Consider the following 18934-nt stretch of genomic DNA (forward strand, 5'->3'; position numbering starts at 1 on the left):
GAATATATTACAACATCTATTTAGGGTGATTTAAATTTTTCTTTTATAAATTATAGTGTTAAGAACATTTTTGCATACATCTTCTTGTGCATATGTAGGCAAGTCTCTTTAGGGCATACAATTAAGAGTAGAATTGCTGGGTTATATGATATATGCATCTTCAGCTGTATAGATAAGATCAAGTAGTCACACCATTTTACCAGAATGGAAAAAAAAAAAAAAATTGTATGTAGTATCCCAAGTACACCATTTAATAGAGCTTTGAATTGTTTTATAGGTTTTCATTCTGCCTTGCATCAGGGCATCTTTCCAGCATAAAATGTGACAGGCAGTAACTCTATGTTTCAGAAAGAAAGTATCACTCCCCAGAGTCAAGAAGCAGCAAATAATTTTCCTATCTCTTTTCTGCACAATGCTTACAGGCAAAAGAAACAAGAGTCTCAAACAACAACCAAAACATACAACTTCTCATATAGTAATTTAAATGACAATAAACTATTCTTTATGGTGGGGCAATTATTTGCTAAGCATGGTACTTAATGTGTGTTTTCTCATTTAGTTTCTGGAATAAGGTTGGTAATGAATGTGGTATCCTTGCCTTGTACAAGAGAAAATTCAAACGTTGAATCACAGGTTCAGTAACTTATCTAAGGCAACAAAGCTAGAAATGACAATCAGTATTCAAACTAAATTAGTAATGTTCCAAAGCTAAGACTTTCTCTACTATACACTAGCAGTAAACTGCGTGTTAAAAATCTAAAGCATTAACCATGAAAATCTATAAAGCACTATAAAGAGCAAGCAACTTTAATTATTTTTACTTATTTAGGGACAGTTGTACATATATGGGACTTCCCAACTTCATGTTATTGCTTTATCTTGGTGACAAAATTTCGGTACCCCTCAGTACTTCTGGAGAAGGAAAGAAATCAAGATATAAAGTAATTTAGTTAAAATAAAAACTTAATTAATATACTGACTAGTCATAACACTGCTAAAAGCTGCAATGGAAGGTAAGCAATTAGATAAAATGAATTTAGTTCATTATCTGTAGATTTAACTTATTTTTAATATCCCTGTCTTATATTTACTTAGATTAACTACTCAATCAGCACCTCAAACCTTGCTTGTTATTAAAGGGAAAAAATTCTGAGGCTCTGAAGCAGAATTAATCAAACAGAATTAAAGTCGTTCTCATGCAAACTCCATTATTCCAGATGGCATCTATCCTACAATGAAAATTTTAGAAAATGGGGCACACAGGCAACTATGAGCAAAGAATGTCAAAGGAACTTCCAAGAACATGGAGAGGCATCATCAATCATAGTACCGCAAACACGGATGTTTGAAGAGTAACAATGGCAGAAAATTGAACAATAATAGGCATGATGGCAACACAGTGTGAAGGCAGAAAGCTGAAGGGCTTGAAAAAAAAGGAAAACATATTCTTACTTTGAAGGTGGCCACACAGTGAGCAAAGCAGCACTTTCAAATGAAGTTTTTTCTAAAATACAATGAATACAGTATAATTGTTTGACATATGTTGGGTCTCATGCTCTGTCAACAAAGTACAAAATAATAGTACTCAAACTCTATAAAGTAGAAAGCTTCTTAGCTTGGAAAATACACAAATCAAGGGATGTGATTGGTGAGCATAGATGTAAATATCCTCAACGAAATCCTAACAGACTGAATTCTACAGCACACTAAAAGGATCATTCACTATAGTCGAGTGGAATTTATCTCTGGGATCTAAGGATGGTTTAACATACACAAACCTATACATGTGATACACCATATTAACAGAATGCAGGACAAAAACCATCATTTCATTAAATGCAAAAAAAAAAATTTAACAAAATTCAATAACCTTTTATGATAAACACTCTCAACAAATTAGATATAGAAGTTATATTTTATATAACAAAATAAAGGCCATTTATGACAAGCCCAGAACTAACATTATACTCACCAGAGAAAAGTTAAGAGCTTATTTCCTAAGATCAAGAACAAGACAGGATGCTCACTCCCACCACATCTATTCACTAGAGTACTAGAAGCCCATGCCAGAGCAATTAGGCAAGAGAAAGAAAGAAAATTCACTATCTGAACTATCAGAAAATGAACTATCTGAAAAAGAAATCAAGAAAACATTTCCAATTACGATAACTACAAAAAATACTTAGGAATAAATCTAACCAGGAAGTAAAAGATCTGTATACTGAAAACTATAGAGCATTGATGAAGGAAATTGAAGAAAATAAAAAAATGAAATAGTATTCCATGCTCATGAATTGGAAGAATTGGTATTGTTAAATGTTCATAATACCAAAGGAATCCACAGATTCAATACCATCTTTATTAAAATTCCAATGACATATTTCACAGAAGTTGAAAAAATCTTAAAATTCATAGAGAACCACAAAAACTTCCAAATAGTCCAGACAATCTTGTGCAAAAGGTACAAAACTGGGAGCATTACATAAGATTTCCTCACTTCAAGCTATATTACAAAGCTATAGTAATTAAAACAGAATAAAAGAGAATAAAAATAGGCGCACTAACCAATGACATAGACCCATGCATTATTGTAAACAGATTTTGGACAAAGGTGCCAAGAACACACAATGATTTATTCAATAAATCGTTTTGGGAAAACTGGATATCCATACACAGCAAAAAAAAGTAGTTGTACCCTTATCTCACATAGTATTAAAATCAGCTAAAATGGATAAAAGATATTGATATGAGGCCTGTAATTGTAAAAATACTAGAAAAAAAGAGAGAGATGAAGAAGCTACATGACATTGGTCTAGGCAATGATTTTTTTTTTATTTGCCCTCCAAAAATTCAGGTAACAAAAGCAAAAATAGACAAATGATATTACATCAAACTAAAGAAAAACAAAAACAAAACACTTTTGGCCAAGTGCATTGGCTCACCTCTATAATCCTAGCACTTTGGGAGGCTGAGGCAGGAGGATCACTTGAGGTCATAAGTTTGAGACCCAGCTGGGCAACATAGCAAGACTTCATTTCTACCAATAATAATAATAATATTAAACAATAATAAATAATTGGCTGTGATGTCATGCACTTATAGTCTGAGCTACTCAGGAAGCTGAGTTAGGAGGGCTGCTTGAGCCTAGGAGGAAAAGGCGGCAGTGAGCTATGATCTTGCCACTGCACTCCAGCCTGGGTGACAGAGGGAGATCTTGTGTCAAAACCAAAACGAGTAAACAAAAAACAATTTTGCACAAAAAAATAAACAATTATTAGAGAAAAGAGATACCATATGAATTAGGAGAAAAGATTTTCAAGCCATACCTTTGGTAAAGGGCTAGTATCCAAAATATATAAGACATTTAAACAACTCAATAGCAGAAAAACAACAGCCCAACTTAAATATGAACAAAGGAATTGAATAGATGTTTTTCCAAAGAAGACATACTGATGGCCAACAGATATGTGAAAAAATGCTCACTATCATTAATCATCAGGGAAACACAAATTAAAACTATAATGAGATATACCCTCACGACTGTCAGAATAGTTATTATCCGAAAGACAGAAGATAAGTGTTTATGAGGATGTGGAGAAATGGAACCTTTGTACATTGTTGGTGGCAATGTAAATTGGTACAGCTATTATGGAAAAGAGTATGGAGGTTCCTCAGAAAGTTATATATACAATGATCATGTGTTCCAACGAACCCCATTCTAGGTATATTTCCAAATGAAGAAAATGTCTCAAAGACATATCAGCATTTTAATGTTCATGGTCATGTCATTGCAGAATTATTCATAATAGTCAATATATGCAGTCATATATATATATATATATATATATATATATATATATATATGTATGCACATCTGTATATATGTGTATATATGCTAAAGGAATACTATTCAGCCTTAAGATGGATATGTTGTCATTTGCAATAACATGGATGAACCTGGAGGACATTATGCTAAGTGAAATAAGCCAGGTACAGAAAGACAAATACCACATGTTCTCACATGTGGGATGTAAAACTATTAAACTCATAGAAGCAAAGCACACAATGGTGGTTATCAGAATTTAAGAATGGGAAGAACTGGGAGGTGCTGATTAAAGGGTACAAAGTTTCAGTTACACAGGAGGAATAAATGATAAGCATTTGAGCTGATGTATATATTAATTAGCTTGATTCAGTCATTATATACTCTCTACATATACTTTGTACCACATAAATATATATGACTAGAATTTGTCAATATAAAATTTAAAAATTTAAAAAATCAAGGGATATAAAATTAGCTATTTTCAAATGTATGATTTGGGGAGTTTCAGAACTAAACCCTGTGGGAAAACTAGGAAAAACAGATCAAGTTACAGGGAGATGGGAGATATATTTAATATTTTGGTCTAGTGCTTTCCCTTATCCCTCAGCAAAATACTAATAGACAAAGGTCTTAAAAATACATGGATGCCTCCAAGTGTCATAGGTGTGAAACACAGTAGAAGTGTTAGCTTGGCCATATATCAAGATGGAGCTGCCTAAACCTCAGACAGCTATATAGCATAGTTATTAACAGAACTTTAGAGCTCAATGGCTTGAAATCAAGTTCAGCTCAATCTATTACCTATGTGACTTCGGGCAAATTATTTAACCTCATTACAGCTCAGATTGCTTATCTGTAAATAAAATGATGATAATAATTGCATGTTTCTGATAGATCCATTATAAGGACTAAAGCATTTAGAGAAGTGCCTGCAACATAACAAATAATGCACTTTAGGAATAATAATAACAATGATAATTATTATATTATACATAATTAAATAATGATATTTATGATGATTATGATAACAATTAATGGTGGTTGGAATAAATGTTCTAAGTCATTTTTCTCATTTCATGAATTAACTGTGTACATTTAAAATGTTCATCTCCTTTCCACTTAAAACCAATCACTTACTAATAGAGATATAGTGTGTGGGAGCTGAAGTGTGAACTTTCCCAGAAGGATCACTTCATTCTGGATTTCATTATCTTGATAATCACAGTCAAGGCTGTGAACAGTCTTGATTTCACTAGCAATGATTAAGCCCTAAAAATTCTCTTACAAATTGTGTGCCCACTTTTAAAGGAATTCTGTAATAGTAACAGATAATACATAGAACAATATAAAAGTGGTGTTGGGTGTACAGTTATAACAAGAATATTATCTCTCTCCAACTATGTTACATGGTATTAAAGTAGTCAATGTGTAGTTGTATTAGACATTTTTATATGTTAAGAGAAAGAAGAATTGATATTATTTTTTTCTGACTTTATTTAAATAAACTTAAACCTTCAATTGCCAATACACACTCAGAACATAACCAGAATTTAACCAAATTCAGTTATCTAAATCAATATATTCTAATGCATTCAGTGCATGTTAAAGTGCAAGCCAAATATTTTCATTTTTTGGTTACAACTGCCTTTTTCTAGTTCCCCATCAGCACCTATAAACAAACACCTTATGGCCTGCTAAATGAGCCTCAAAAAACTGTTCTGAACCATCAACACAATTACAGAAATTGAAATGTGCTTAAAAATCTGAGTTAGTGCTGTCAGTGAATGTGCTTAAAGGCAAACAAAAATCTATGCATAATGATACCATGTGACACAATGGTTGTTAGAAATAGTTTTCAAATCTCCGCTTAATCTGAAATGTGTTGCTTGAGATTCTGAACCAGTATAAATCAAGCTAAAGTAGCTGATAAAGTAATTCAAATGCAACAAAATAAACCATGATAAATATAAAAATAAAAATGTAATTGATATACTTTAAAATGCCAGCAGTCCTCTCCAAGTCCTTATAATAGTGAGAGTAGCTAAGGTCGAGCCTCTCTAAAGTAACCCATGTCTATGGAACCTACAAATAACTATAAAGTTTTATAAGTTCAACTTTTAAACTAAAGGTTTCCAGGCAACAGGGAACACTAGAAAAATATTCATAGTACAAAGAAAGAAAATAAGCAGGTGTCTTGAATTTCTAAGAAATACCAGTAAAATTCCATAGGCTACTTACTCTTTCTTGAGAATCTCATTGATGTGAAATGACCTTTCTTGAGTAAATTATAGTTCATAGTGGTTTTAATAAAGAGCACTCTGATAGTCATTATTTTTTCTCCCTCTCTCTCCTGTCTCTAACAAAGGTCAGTTTTATCATAACTTACTAGGAATCATTTATTTACTTAGATATTCATTCACCTAATATTTATTTAGTGACTTTTACGTTCCTGGCACTGAGCTGGTTGTTGGAATTACAAAGACAAATAAGAGCTCACATTCTATAGCAGGAATTCATGTGTAAATTAACAAATCAAACTACAACTTGGAAGATTTATCAATGGAAGCAGATTTTGTGTTAGGAGCAGTCAGAAAAGTAAAACAACGTCTCGTGGATCATAGAAAACTCTCAAGAAAATGTAATCAAAAAATAATTCTTAGAGTGGGAGCTTGGTTAGAAAACCATGGAGGGTAGACATTTTTAGGCAAAAGGATAGTTTGGTAAACAATGGTGAAGAGTGTCTGTAACAATTCACAAGTCTTTTCAATCACTTAATCAAGTGACATTGAAAATCAGCCTTTCTATCACAATAGCCAATCTGCTATTGAATCTATAGTCTTGATATTTTTGTAGAGCTAGCCTAATTCAACATTATTTAAAGGTTAAAAAAAATAAACATTTCTGTCTCTTCCAAAGAATTGCTTCTGATACATGATACACCTTAAAGATTTAAAGCATTGGTCCTCAAAGTATAAGCCCAGGACCAGCAGCATCTTCAGTTGAAACTGAGAAATGCAGATTTCTAGGGATTCTCCCTGGTCCTACTGAATCAGATTCTGTGTGGATGTAGACTAGCAATCCATGTTTTTACCAACCCTCTAGATCATTTGGGTGTATATTAAAGTTGAAGAATTACTGATTTAAAGCACTGTTTTTCCAGCATTAACATTTCTTGTAAGTCTCCTGGCTGTCTTCAGAGGAGAGGAAAACTGGACTCTATCTATAATAAATTCATGTGATCATTCCAAAGAATAATTCAACTTGGAAGCAATGTCAATTTTGTTACACATAAATACACAATTTATTATTTTATCTGACATTGATTAATGAGGACCCAAATGTACACTTGGGATAAATGAAAGAAACGATCATGATCATTCAAAATTATGTGTATATATTTTTCTTATTAAATGCATATATATATATATATATATATATATGAGATGGCTTTACTTCTATTAAAATAATAATGATAATAGCTAACACTGACAAAGCACTTACTTTGTATTAAATAATGTTTAAAAGGACTTTACATAAATTAACTCCCCTAATCTTCCTAATAACGCACCATGACACAAAACTGTATTATTCCAAACAATTGAGGAGCAGAATGGTTAAATGATTTGCCTGTGGAAGAAATGCTATGAATCTGAGTAGTGAGAACTCTAATTGAATGTAGGTAATCTGGCTCTTGATCCATGCTCTAAAACAGCCCTTATACTATAGGTAGCACATGAGGTATTTTAATATAGTTTAAAATTTAATTTTATAGTTCTAATTTAACACAGTTTTTAATTTAATCACAGTCTATTAATAGACTAAAAGAATAAAATAATCTAAAACCAACAGCATAATTAGTATTTATATCTATTAAGAAACTAAATACAAATATTTTAGTATATTAACAGACTAAAATAATAAAATAGACTAATATAAATATTTTAGCCTATTAACAGACTAAAATAATAATCTAAAATATAAGCTAAATATAAAATAATCGAAAACAATCTAGTAGACAATACCTATGACACTAGAAAATTAAGCTGTTTGTTCCAGATTATTTTGTAGGTGCTTACAGCATGCACATACACACACACAAACTCTCTCTCTCTCTTGCATGCATGCGCGTGCGTGCACACACACACACACACACACACACAGACACTATCCTACCTCATTGGGGAAATCACCTCACGTATTTGTGCTTCAGGTTCCTCTGGTATTAAACAAGAACAGAAGAGTTGCAAGGATCAAATATTTGCATATTTGAAAATATTTAGAAGGGTGGCTGGGATAAACTAGGACCTATTATTGTTTTTATTGTTATCTGAAATAAAAAGTCAGAGTATATTATACAATATATGCTGCTTCTACATTTTGCATTTTTTAGCTTTGTAACAATAATTTGAATATATATTTCAATTTCTTCCTTACAAATTTTAATCAGTTGCTTCAAATAGCTAACTACTGTTATTCTTGCCAACCTATCCTTTAAATTCATTCCAATAATTTTATACTAGGCATAAGATGAGTGTTCAGAATAGGAGCAGAAAGCCCTGCTTATTCTAAGCTTCTTTTCTGTATGTAGATGTGAATTAAAATTTTCTCTATAAGCAATTCTGAATGACCTTAATAGTAGGCTAGAGAATAGGTATGAGAAGCCTGATAGCAATAGAGACATTCTCATGGGGAAATAGAGGTCAGAGAGCAGCTTTATAAATTACAAGCACAGAGATCACAGATAAATAGCGTGTATGACGATGGGGTAGGGCACAGGTATAATGGAGATAGTGGGGAAGTATGGAAAATCAGACAGGGGAAGCTGGCGCATATGGGGAGAAAAGATTTGGACAAGATGACTGTGCTAGGGCATGAGGGAAAAAAATCATTCTTTCTTACTAGAAAAAAATCCAAAAGAAGTGGGAACTCCAGAGACAAACTCAGCCTACTTTATAATTAAACTTTGCCTCGCTTTCTTTCACACGGGCTACAGTTCATTCTCCAATACATAAACGATTGTTGTATTACTTTCTTATGGCTGCTGTAACAACTTATTACAAATTAGTAGCTTAAAATAACACAAATTTATTATCATATAGTCTGGAGGTCAGAAATCCAACACTGGTTTTGTGGCACCAAAACCAGTTTCAGCAGGACTAAGTTTCTTCAGGAAGCTCTATGGGAAAATTCATTTCCTTGACTTTTGTGCTTCTAGGGTCCATCTGAATTCCTTGGCTCTTGGCCCCTTACGCCGTCCTCAAAACCAGCAGTGTAGCATCTTTAAATTCTCCCTCCCTCTCTGACCTCTGCTTCCATTACCAAATGGTGCTCTCTGACTTTATTTTCTCAAGGGAAAGAAAGAGGCAAAGAGTCAGAGAGGGGCCCGCCCCAGTAATTAAACAAAAAAAATCTCCCTTTTTCTAAATCCTTAACTTAATCACAGGTACAACATCTCATTTGCCATGTAAGGTAATATATTCACAGGTTACAGGGATTAGAATGTGGCCATCACTGGGGGACCATCATTCTGTCTACCAGAATTGTGTTCTAACATCTTCTCTGACAATGTCTGATTTAAATGCAAAGCTACTAAAGAGCTAGGGCCTAAAATATATCATCTTGAAAGACTGCTCCAAGATTCATAAAACTATCAGTCAAAGTTACATAAAATATTTTGATTCTATTTAGTAAACCAAATGTTGCCATTATCACATAATAATTGATTACTATGCATCTGTCTGACAAGAGACAATTCATTAAAATGTAAGGATATCTAAATTCAAAAAAAAAATGTCATTTTCCAAGGCAGTAGGAAATAAAGAGTTACAGCTCTCTGGCCACAAAAGATATATTTACAATTATGTTACCCAGGCAAACATAAAATCACTCAGTATGAAATGCGCACATTCAAATCGACCACTTCTGATGAAAATGGGCTTTATAAAAATTGTCTCTTATACCATCAAAATAGAATGTTGGTCTTTTCAAAACAATTTCCAGATGAATAGCATATCATAATTCATATTTTCTAGCACATAAACAACTGCCTGAATACAAAAAGATGGCAACCGAAGATAAAATTTGAAGATATGTATTACAAATAAAGCAGATATTGTATGATTCACTGCTACATCTAATTTTGTGCCTATGTGCATCTATTCCCAATATGACATCTGAATATTAAGAAGATAATCCCTGTATGTTCAGAACATAATGTTAGATTCACTAGTACAGATTGAGTGAACATATGAAAGAAATGTATTATTGGCTAAAAATCAGAAAAGATAATTGAACTATTGAAACTGAAATTGAAAGACAAATGCCATCTCAACTATTCTACATCCCTGAATTAACTGTTGAAAAAGCAAGTAGCTCAGTATGTTCCTCGGATGAAAACTAAATAAATTTTTAAAACCTACATACAGGTACTCACAGTAGAGTGTGATATGAAGAATATAAAATTATATGAAATTTACAAAGACAACAGGAAATTTTAAAATACAATGACCAAGATATTGTGAAAACAATTTAAAGAGCAAAGTAGTTAAAATGTAAAGAAACAAAGGACACTGTTTAAATAATACAAACCAACATAGAGAATAAAGTCATTAAAAGGAAGACTATCTTCAAAAATAATAAGAGAAATATAGAATCATCTATTATATCTTAGGGTATAGACTACATGGGGCAATAAAAATGTTGTTTAATACTGAAAATATGTACTTAATTGTCAATGACCTTGAGGCTATGTTGGACTTTTTTAAAAGTCTGTTTTAAAACTATAATAAAATAAAAGGCAAAATGATGTTAAAAAGTTTTCTCTTCCACGCACTAAATCCCGTCAAAGTATTTACAAAGCATGACCTCTTCTTCCTTTGTGGGTGAAAAGGTAATTGATTATTTCAGCTCTGCACATTTGTATAACATTGCATCCTACACCAAACAAAGTTTTTTCTGGATATAATTTGTATAAATTTCATAAAATTGATTTCTATAATATCTAGTCATGAAATTTTTAATGATACAAAAAAAGAATAGAAAAAATTATACATTTAAAAAATTCAATATCATTTTAAAACTTATCTTCATTGAATCTTAATGCTTTTAACTCTATGCTTCATAATACTGTACAAGGAAATTAATGGGCAAGAGTTGAGCATTAAATGTAGTTCTCTGTTTGGAGTTCTGTTAACAGACATATGTGTATGTGTATATATATATATACGTATATGAATAGCATATATGTTTATATAAACTTGAGTTATATCATAGTTTTTAAACATAATCTGTATTGATTTATTATCATCTTATATATGAACTTTTATTTTTTCTTTTTTCATAGTTAATAACACTCAAGTGTGTATGTCTAATAAGTATCCAGATAAACTCAAAAAAATCATGTTTGCCATACTTATTTTTGTCTTTCTTCTATTTTAGTACATACAAGAAAATTGCCCTTTATTTCTTGTGTCAGCAATATGTTTTCATTTTCATGTTCTTACATAAAATATTGAGGGTAATATGAAAGAAACAATTAGATATTCACATAATTGCACAAATATTGCTTTTCAAATAAGATGAAAATGCTGCAAATACATCACTGTCATCTATCAAGATGTGCTAATGTCCAATAGCTAAGAATAAGTCTTCCAAACAACAAATTTGGCATATAAAAAGCTGCTTAGTTAGCAATGTATATGGTAATGAGCACAAGAACTCATTGAATGAAGTGGAGAGCCTATTAAACACAGGGTAACTTGTAGTACTAAGAAAGAGTTTTAAAATATTTATTTTATGGATTGTTCAATAACTGGTGCATGCAAATGTGTCCACATTTTTATAGTACATTTTTTCTGTGTTATATATATTTGTGAGAATTAGGAGTATGTTACTGCCATTCATAAATTTTCCTAAAATTTATGTTCTAAAGTTTTTAAGGATGACTGAGGGTATAATAATAAAATAATATCCTATAGAAAATTACAATTACGTACAACTGGAGGTCCAAAGTTAAAAAAAAAAATCAAAATGAGGAATCATACTGAAAAGTACAATATAATTCTAAAATTTGTTATTAAAATATTGACAATTATTCTGACATAGGTCAAAATCAAAGAAAACTTTTAAAATTCATAGATGAAAATTGCAGAGGTCCACTTCAAGACACTTACTGAATGCAACAAACTATGTTGAGAGCATGGAATACAGAAAGATAGACGTAACTTTCACCAAGAAAAGTGCTTGCAACTATGAAGTTTGAATGTAATTAATAAAAGGAAAGCTAAACAGACCAATAGGGAACACAAAAATGAAGAAGAATTACTAATTTTTCATTTCAACTAATGTAGGACACCAGTAAATGGCCCAGAAAGTTGGAAAACATGTACCAAATATAATATTGTGACTATATAAATCTTCATATTTAAGATTAAAACACTCTAACTCCTCTCAAATAAACTATTTGAAAAATCTCATTGGAAATTTTTAGAGATGGGGTCTCACCCCATCACTCATGTTGGAGTGCAGTGGCACAGCTTTGGGTCACCCCGTCACTCATGCTGGGGTGCAGTGGCACAGCTTTGGGTCAGCCCGTCACTCATGCTGGAGTGCAGTGGCACAGCTTTGGGTCACCCCGTCACTCATGCTGGAGTGCAGTGGCACAGCTTTGGGTCACTGCAACTCCCGCCTCCCAGACTCAAGCAATTCTCCCACCTCAGCTTCCTGAGTATCTGGGACTGAAGGCACACACCAAGATGCCCAGATAATTTTTCGTATTTTTGGTAGAGATTGTGTTTCACCATGTTGCCCAGGCTTGTCTTCAACTCCTGAGCTCAGGAGATCCACCCACCTTGGCCTCCCAAAGTCCTGGGATTACAGAGGTCAGCCACCACGCCCAGCATCACTGGAATATATTTAAAGATACCAGTATGGAATATCTACATTTGACAGAGTACTGAAAAGCTGTACTTTTGGTACTTTGCTTGAACACTCCTAATGAAGAGCACATTAAACATCATAAAATAAGTCCGACTCATAAGCAACAAGTTCCTTAAGCAAAAACAAACAGTATTAAAGTTCACTAAGTATTCAGTAGATTTTTTTTTGCCTCAATCCAAGTACTAAATGCCATTTAGAACTCACTGTCTTATTTCTTCAATGAAATTCCTTCACTCTTCTGAATCTTCCATTTCCTGTGTTCACTATTATAATTAGTATCTTACCATCTAATATGTTCTAACATAAGTCATAATCAATTTTGTGTCTTATTCATGTATGTTTCTCTTATTTTTCCTGCTAGAGTGACAATAATTTCAATTCCTCAAATTTCCATATTTCTTTACAAAATGCTGGGCATTTAGTAAAAGTGTGACATATTATTATATTCAGATATCTATAGTGTTTTTAAATATCGGTATAAGACATTAACCATTGATGAACAACAAGGGTTATCACTTGGATAATGACTGAGGATTGGCAAAGTGGTTACTTAACCAGGAATGTGTGTATATGTTATCTATGCAAGAAACTATTTTACTATTACTGACTGTGAAGATAATTCAATAGTCAAAGCAGGCTGGGCACAGTGGCTTATGACTGTAATCCCAGCACTTTGGGAGGACAAGGCGGATGGATTGTGAAGTCAGGAGATCGAGACCACCCTGGCTAACATCTTGAAACCTCGTCTCTACTAAAATACAAAAAATTAGCTGGGCATGGTGGCACATGTCTGTAGTCCCAGCTACTCAGGAGGCTGAGGTAGGAGAATCCCTTAAACCCAGGAGACAGAGGTTGCAGTGAGCTGAGATTGCACCACTACACTCTAGCCTGGGCAACAGAGAGAGACTCTGTCTCCAATAAAATAAAAATAGTCAAAGCAGTTGTTGGATCTGGACAACATTTACTACTGATTTAGTACTCAAGTCATGGTTGCAAATGGCAATATATATATATAAAATCTTCAAAAAATAATTATACTGTGGTATATTATTACATTATCACTGTAGCTTTTTATTGATACATAGCATTACACATATTTGTGAGGTACATGTGATAGTGTGTTGCATGCATAGAACCTGTAATGATCCAATCATGGTATTTGGGGTATAATATAAAAGACTTTGTTTCTAACTACACTTACTCTACCTGCTATACAACATTACAGCTTAGATTTTCTGTCTAATTGTATGTTTGTACCTTTGACCAACTTCTCTTTATCCCCCCAGCTCCCACTCAAACAACCTTCACAAGTTTTGGGAAATATAATTCTACTCTCAACCTCAATTAGATTAACATTTTAAACTCTCCACATAGGAGTAAGAACATGGGAAATTTGTCCTTCTGAGTCTGACTTATTTCACATAAAATGACCAAAATTCATCCATGTTGCTGCAAATGACATGATTTCATTCTTTTTTTATGGCCAAATAGTATTCCATTGTGTGTATTACTACATTTTATCTATTCTGTCACGATAAATTAAATAGATATAATCTATTTTTAAAGTTTTCAAATGTATTTTGTATTTATTTTAATAAATTCTTCACTTCCAGAAATTCTGTTTGATTATTTTAAATAATATCTATTTCTTTGGTAAATTTCTCATTCATATCCTGAGTTGTTTTTCCGATTTCTTTGTATTTTTTTAGTATCCTCTTGTGTATCACTCAGCTTCTTTAATATATCCTTATTTCTTTTTATGATATTTATACATTTGTTTTTGCTTGTGATCTCTTGCTGAAGAATTACTGTGTTCCTTTGGAGGTGCCATATTTTGTTTCTTTTTTACGTTTCCTGCGTCCTCACATATGCCCATCTGGTATAACCATTGATTCTTCTAAATTTTTGGATTAGCTTTCACAGGGGAGGACCTTTTCCTAAAGATTTATCTATGGTGCTGGTTGAGTAAGTCAATTTGGCTTTGATTCTTGGCTTATGCAGTAATGTGGTCTCTGTATGATCTCATCAGCTGTCACAGTGTCGTTAGTGCCTGTGATTTCCTTGGTGGCTTAGGTTGTGGTTGTTTGTGGAAGCTGTGGTGAAGTTTTGCTAGGAACTAGGAATGAGGTGGCCAGTGTTCAGGCCCCAGTGGTAGCAGCAGTGGGCTGAGCTTGCCTGTCTATGAGCTGCACGGTGGCAAACACTGGCACTGGTCTTAGCAGGTGTAGACAGGCCAATTCTGGGGATCTCCAGGTGGCTTGCTCAAGTACCAAAAATGGCAGCAGGTCTGGGCAGATTGGTGGGTTCCTCAGGTCCTGGGCAATAAGTGTGACATGGAATGGCAGTAGTAGTGGTGGGACAATACTCTGGCACCCTAGCTGTCTGCCCTGGTGTTGGCAGTGGCTGCAATAAGCTGTGCAAGCCAGTTTGCAGACCTGCAGGTAGCATGTGTGAGTAGGTACCAGCTGTAATGAGAGTGGCAGGTTCAGCGGGTCCAACATCAGACCCTGGGAAGAGTGCTCAGGTGCCTGTGGTGGTAGACTAGGCTGGGAAATCCCTGAATCTCTGGAAAGTATGCGTGTGTACTGAGGGTGGTAAAGCTGGGCCAGATGAACTTGCCCTTATGCCCCCAGTGGTGAAAGCAGGTGTTGGCTGTTGTATACAGAGGCGGGGATATCCTTAAGGACCCTTTACAATGCTCAGGTGGGTCCAACAGCAGCTGTACTGCAGCCCTGCTACTACAGGAAGAGTTGCTTTTAATGGGAGCAACCATAGGCAGACGGCTGGGAAGTGGGAGGTGATGTGCTTTACTTGCATCTTGGCTTTGCATTGGCCTGTAGCAGTGGCAGTTGCAGGCAGTAGGATTTGTCCTTGGGGGCATATAAAAATGCATGGATGCCCCTTTGCTTTTGGAGCAGGGTTGCTGTCAGTGGCTCCTGCTTAGACCCCAGTTGTGGCAACTGAAGACATGAAATGTCAATAGGGTTACAGAGACGTGGAGAGGCAGGGGCTGTTGAGCTCCAGGGTGGAATGTAGTCTGGTGGGGACTGGACTCTTAAAAAGGTGCCATGCTGCAGTTGCTTAGGACTCAGGGATTTGTGGGATGCAGTGTGAACTCCCTCTGTAGAGTAATATCTTTGTGTGGTCTCTGGGCAACTTTGTGTATTAGTCCATGGCCCATGAGAGTCCAGAGGATCTCCTGTGGCTAGAATTTCGGGTGTCTGCAGCAGGAATATGGACCACTAGGGGTCTCTCACTTACACTTTCACTGCATTAGGGACCCTCTCCAGTCCTCCAGCCAATCACAGCCAAAAGGACTGCCTGGCTTACCTCTCCTTCCTTGACTTTTGTGCTTCCTGTCACTTCTCTGTTGAATTCCAGCATTCTCCTTTAGATAACCTATTGGAAGCTTAATTATCTACTCACTATTTTGATTCCTCTCCACGGAAGAGGCGACTACCAGATGCATCTCATCAGCCATCTTCAAGTCCACTCTCAATTAATGCAGCTTATCTTCCTAATTCTTAACCTAATCAATGACTTTGAGTTCTTAAAAGAGAAATCAGAAAAAAGGAGGCACACATGTTTTCTTATTATTGCTTCTGAACTTCAACATGTTGACTGAATTCCTTACTGGACTTGGCACTTCTAATATATAAAGGATGGAAGTATGAATATACAGTAAATAGGTCTCCTATGAATGATTTTGTTTCGTTTCTTTCCAGAAAAGACACACTTAAAAGCCATTATTAATCTCTTAGCTATGCAGAGAGGACGACAAAACTGGAAAAATGAGTGAGCTTTAGTATTCTAAGGTCAGTTAAATTGCTTGTTTCTCTCTGAGTTATTATCAAAATAATATAGTCAGCATTCCTGTTAGTATACTAATTGGATGCACCATTCCCACGCCAAATACAAAAAAAATTCACCAGGATAAGTTTCGTTGTGCGTTTCAACATCTCGAGGCAAGATGGTTATGTTATCTGTGACAAGAATATTCACTACAGTGAAATATTGCCATTTTACAATATTTTATCTTGTTTTAAAAGTTATAAATTTCATATATCCCCTTACTCATGTTTCAAATACGCAATTCAAATATTTCAGCCAGTGCAAACAGAGTGGTCTCCCACAAGGCAAATCTGGAACATAAGAATTCTTTTCTAGACGTGCATGGAATCATCATATTTGCTCTCTGTCTAGAAATTAATAACAATTTTTAAGTGATACAAAAATCTTTTTAAAAGTTATTATCTAAAAGGAAAAAATACAATACAGATAAATTGTATTAATTGATAAATTTACATTCTCCCACTAGACTTAAGGTTCTTGAGCAGAGAAATAACTTCCATTTTGCACGCCATTCACCACCTACGATAGTGCCAGAGCCACAACAGTTTCATAATAAATAAATTTTAAATGAAAGAATACATGAAGATCTACTAAAAACAGTTAACTTCCTATGAAATTCATATTTTCTAGATCATGTGGAGCCTGTTTTTAAAATAGCTTTCAAGAAAAACAATTACTTACAAAAAGTTGTCTCTAAATTAATAGGGTTATACAATTTATCATACTTCCTTTAAAAGATAAACTGTGACGTAATACCCATATTCAATAAATATAGAGTAGGAAGAAAATAAAACAACAAGAAGGAATATTTTGATACATTAGTAAAATAATGAAAAGATCTAATGTAGTCAGAAGAAATAACAACTCTGCTTTTTGCCTGCAACACAGTAGCTAGGCAGAAGAGTTTCAATACATGTTTCTTAGAAGAATGAATAAGTAATGAACAAATATCTAACTTTCCATATTACCAATGTCCCATATACCCATTGGTACTGTTTCTAATGATACATTTTGTCTGTTTAGATGACTGAAATACAATTAATATATTATATACACAACTGCATTTAGAAGGCAATGGTAAAAAATGACAGGAGACTTAAATTTCTATTCGACCTCCAGTATACACTGCTTCTCTGTAATATAAGTTTGTGACATACTAAGGAAGTATAAGAGAAATGCAGAATAATAGTACCTGACCTAATTTATAAACCTGAGATGTATGAATTCTTAAGGGTATGAAAATTGTAAAGGTATGACACCATATAAGAAATACAAAGGAAAACTATTTTGACTACATATTATACTTCAAAAATAATATTTGTTCTATTTTAAACTCTTATATTCCTTATGGAAACTGGGCAAAAATGTGCATGAGAAAAAAAGTCTAAATTCAATTGTATTATAACTCTGATGGCAGCCAATACTAGCATTTTAGTATATTTCATTTTAATCTCTTATATATATTTTTCACACTTGTATCATACTGAATATACAATTTTGTATTCTTTTAGCCCTTTATATCATTCTATTCTTTATAGGACATTATACACATGTACCAATAAATACATGCTTTAATGGCAACATCACATTTAGGGTTATGAATTTCCATGATTTAATTATTTCCTAATATGGGATGTTTATTTTGGTTTTCAATTTTTCTCTATCATAAACAATGTCCCAATGAGTACTCTTTTATATGAATGTCCATGTAAATCCTTAGTAATGTTTTGAATACACTTATAGGATAATAGAGTCATGGAATATAGATAATAAACTATTGAAGTGGCAAATAGATATTAAACATCTATCTTCTAGGCAAATACTACATATGTGTACAAATACTATATATGTCTTTGTATATAAATTTTAACTCCATTTAGATGACATACTCCATTGCTCCATTTTTCTTAACCACTAACAATTTTTGTTATATAAAGGACTTGAAATAAATTCATATATATCTATATATATTAGATAGCATTTATTTTATTTTGAAAATTTCAACAGGAAATTCTTCTGCAAACCATCAATTTATTTTCATGTAATAAAGCAGAAATAAAGAAAATTAACAGAAGAAATGGTATGATTTTACAATTGTTATTCTAAAATGTTTTTTTTTTTTTGGTTCAAGAGGAAAAGAGAAATATAGTTTGGGAATTATGAATTCATTTCAAGCACTTTATATAACAGAAATTGCATGTCAGTTACTTAATGAAAAACAGAGTAATATCATACGAAATCTAAAAGGAGTTAAAAGTTGTCAACCAAGTAGGCTTATTCAAACAATTCCATTAAAGTGAAACCCAAACAGCTTGTAAA

At 33.5% G+C, this 18934-nt stretch overlaps 1 protein-coding gene across 8 annotated transcripts in view; it reads right to left on the reverse strand.

The window, feature by feature from the left end:
* The window catches only part of NAALADL2 (N-acetylated alpha-linked acidic dipeptidase like 2), a 1348438-nt gene that overhangs the window by 614684 nt on the left and 714820 nt on the right, over positions 1-18934 (reverse strand). The gene's annotated exons all lie outside the window — the stretch shown is intronic.

Source organism: Sapajus apella, unplaced genomic scaffold (assembly GCF_009761245.1).
Source record: "Sapajus apella isolate SASKATOON/1434 unplaced genomic scaffold, GSC_monkey_1.0 scaffold101, whole genome shotgun sequence".
In the NCBI taxonomy this organism is placed as follows: domain Eukaryota; kingdom Metazoa; phylum Chordata; class Mammalia; order Primates; family Cebidae; genus Sapajus; species Sapajus apella.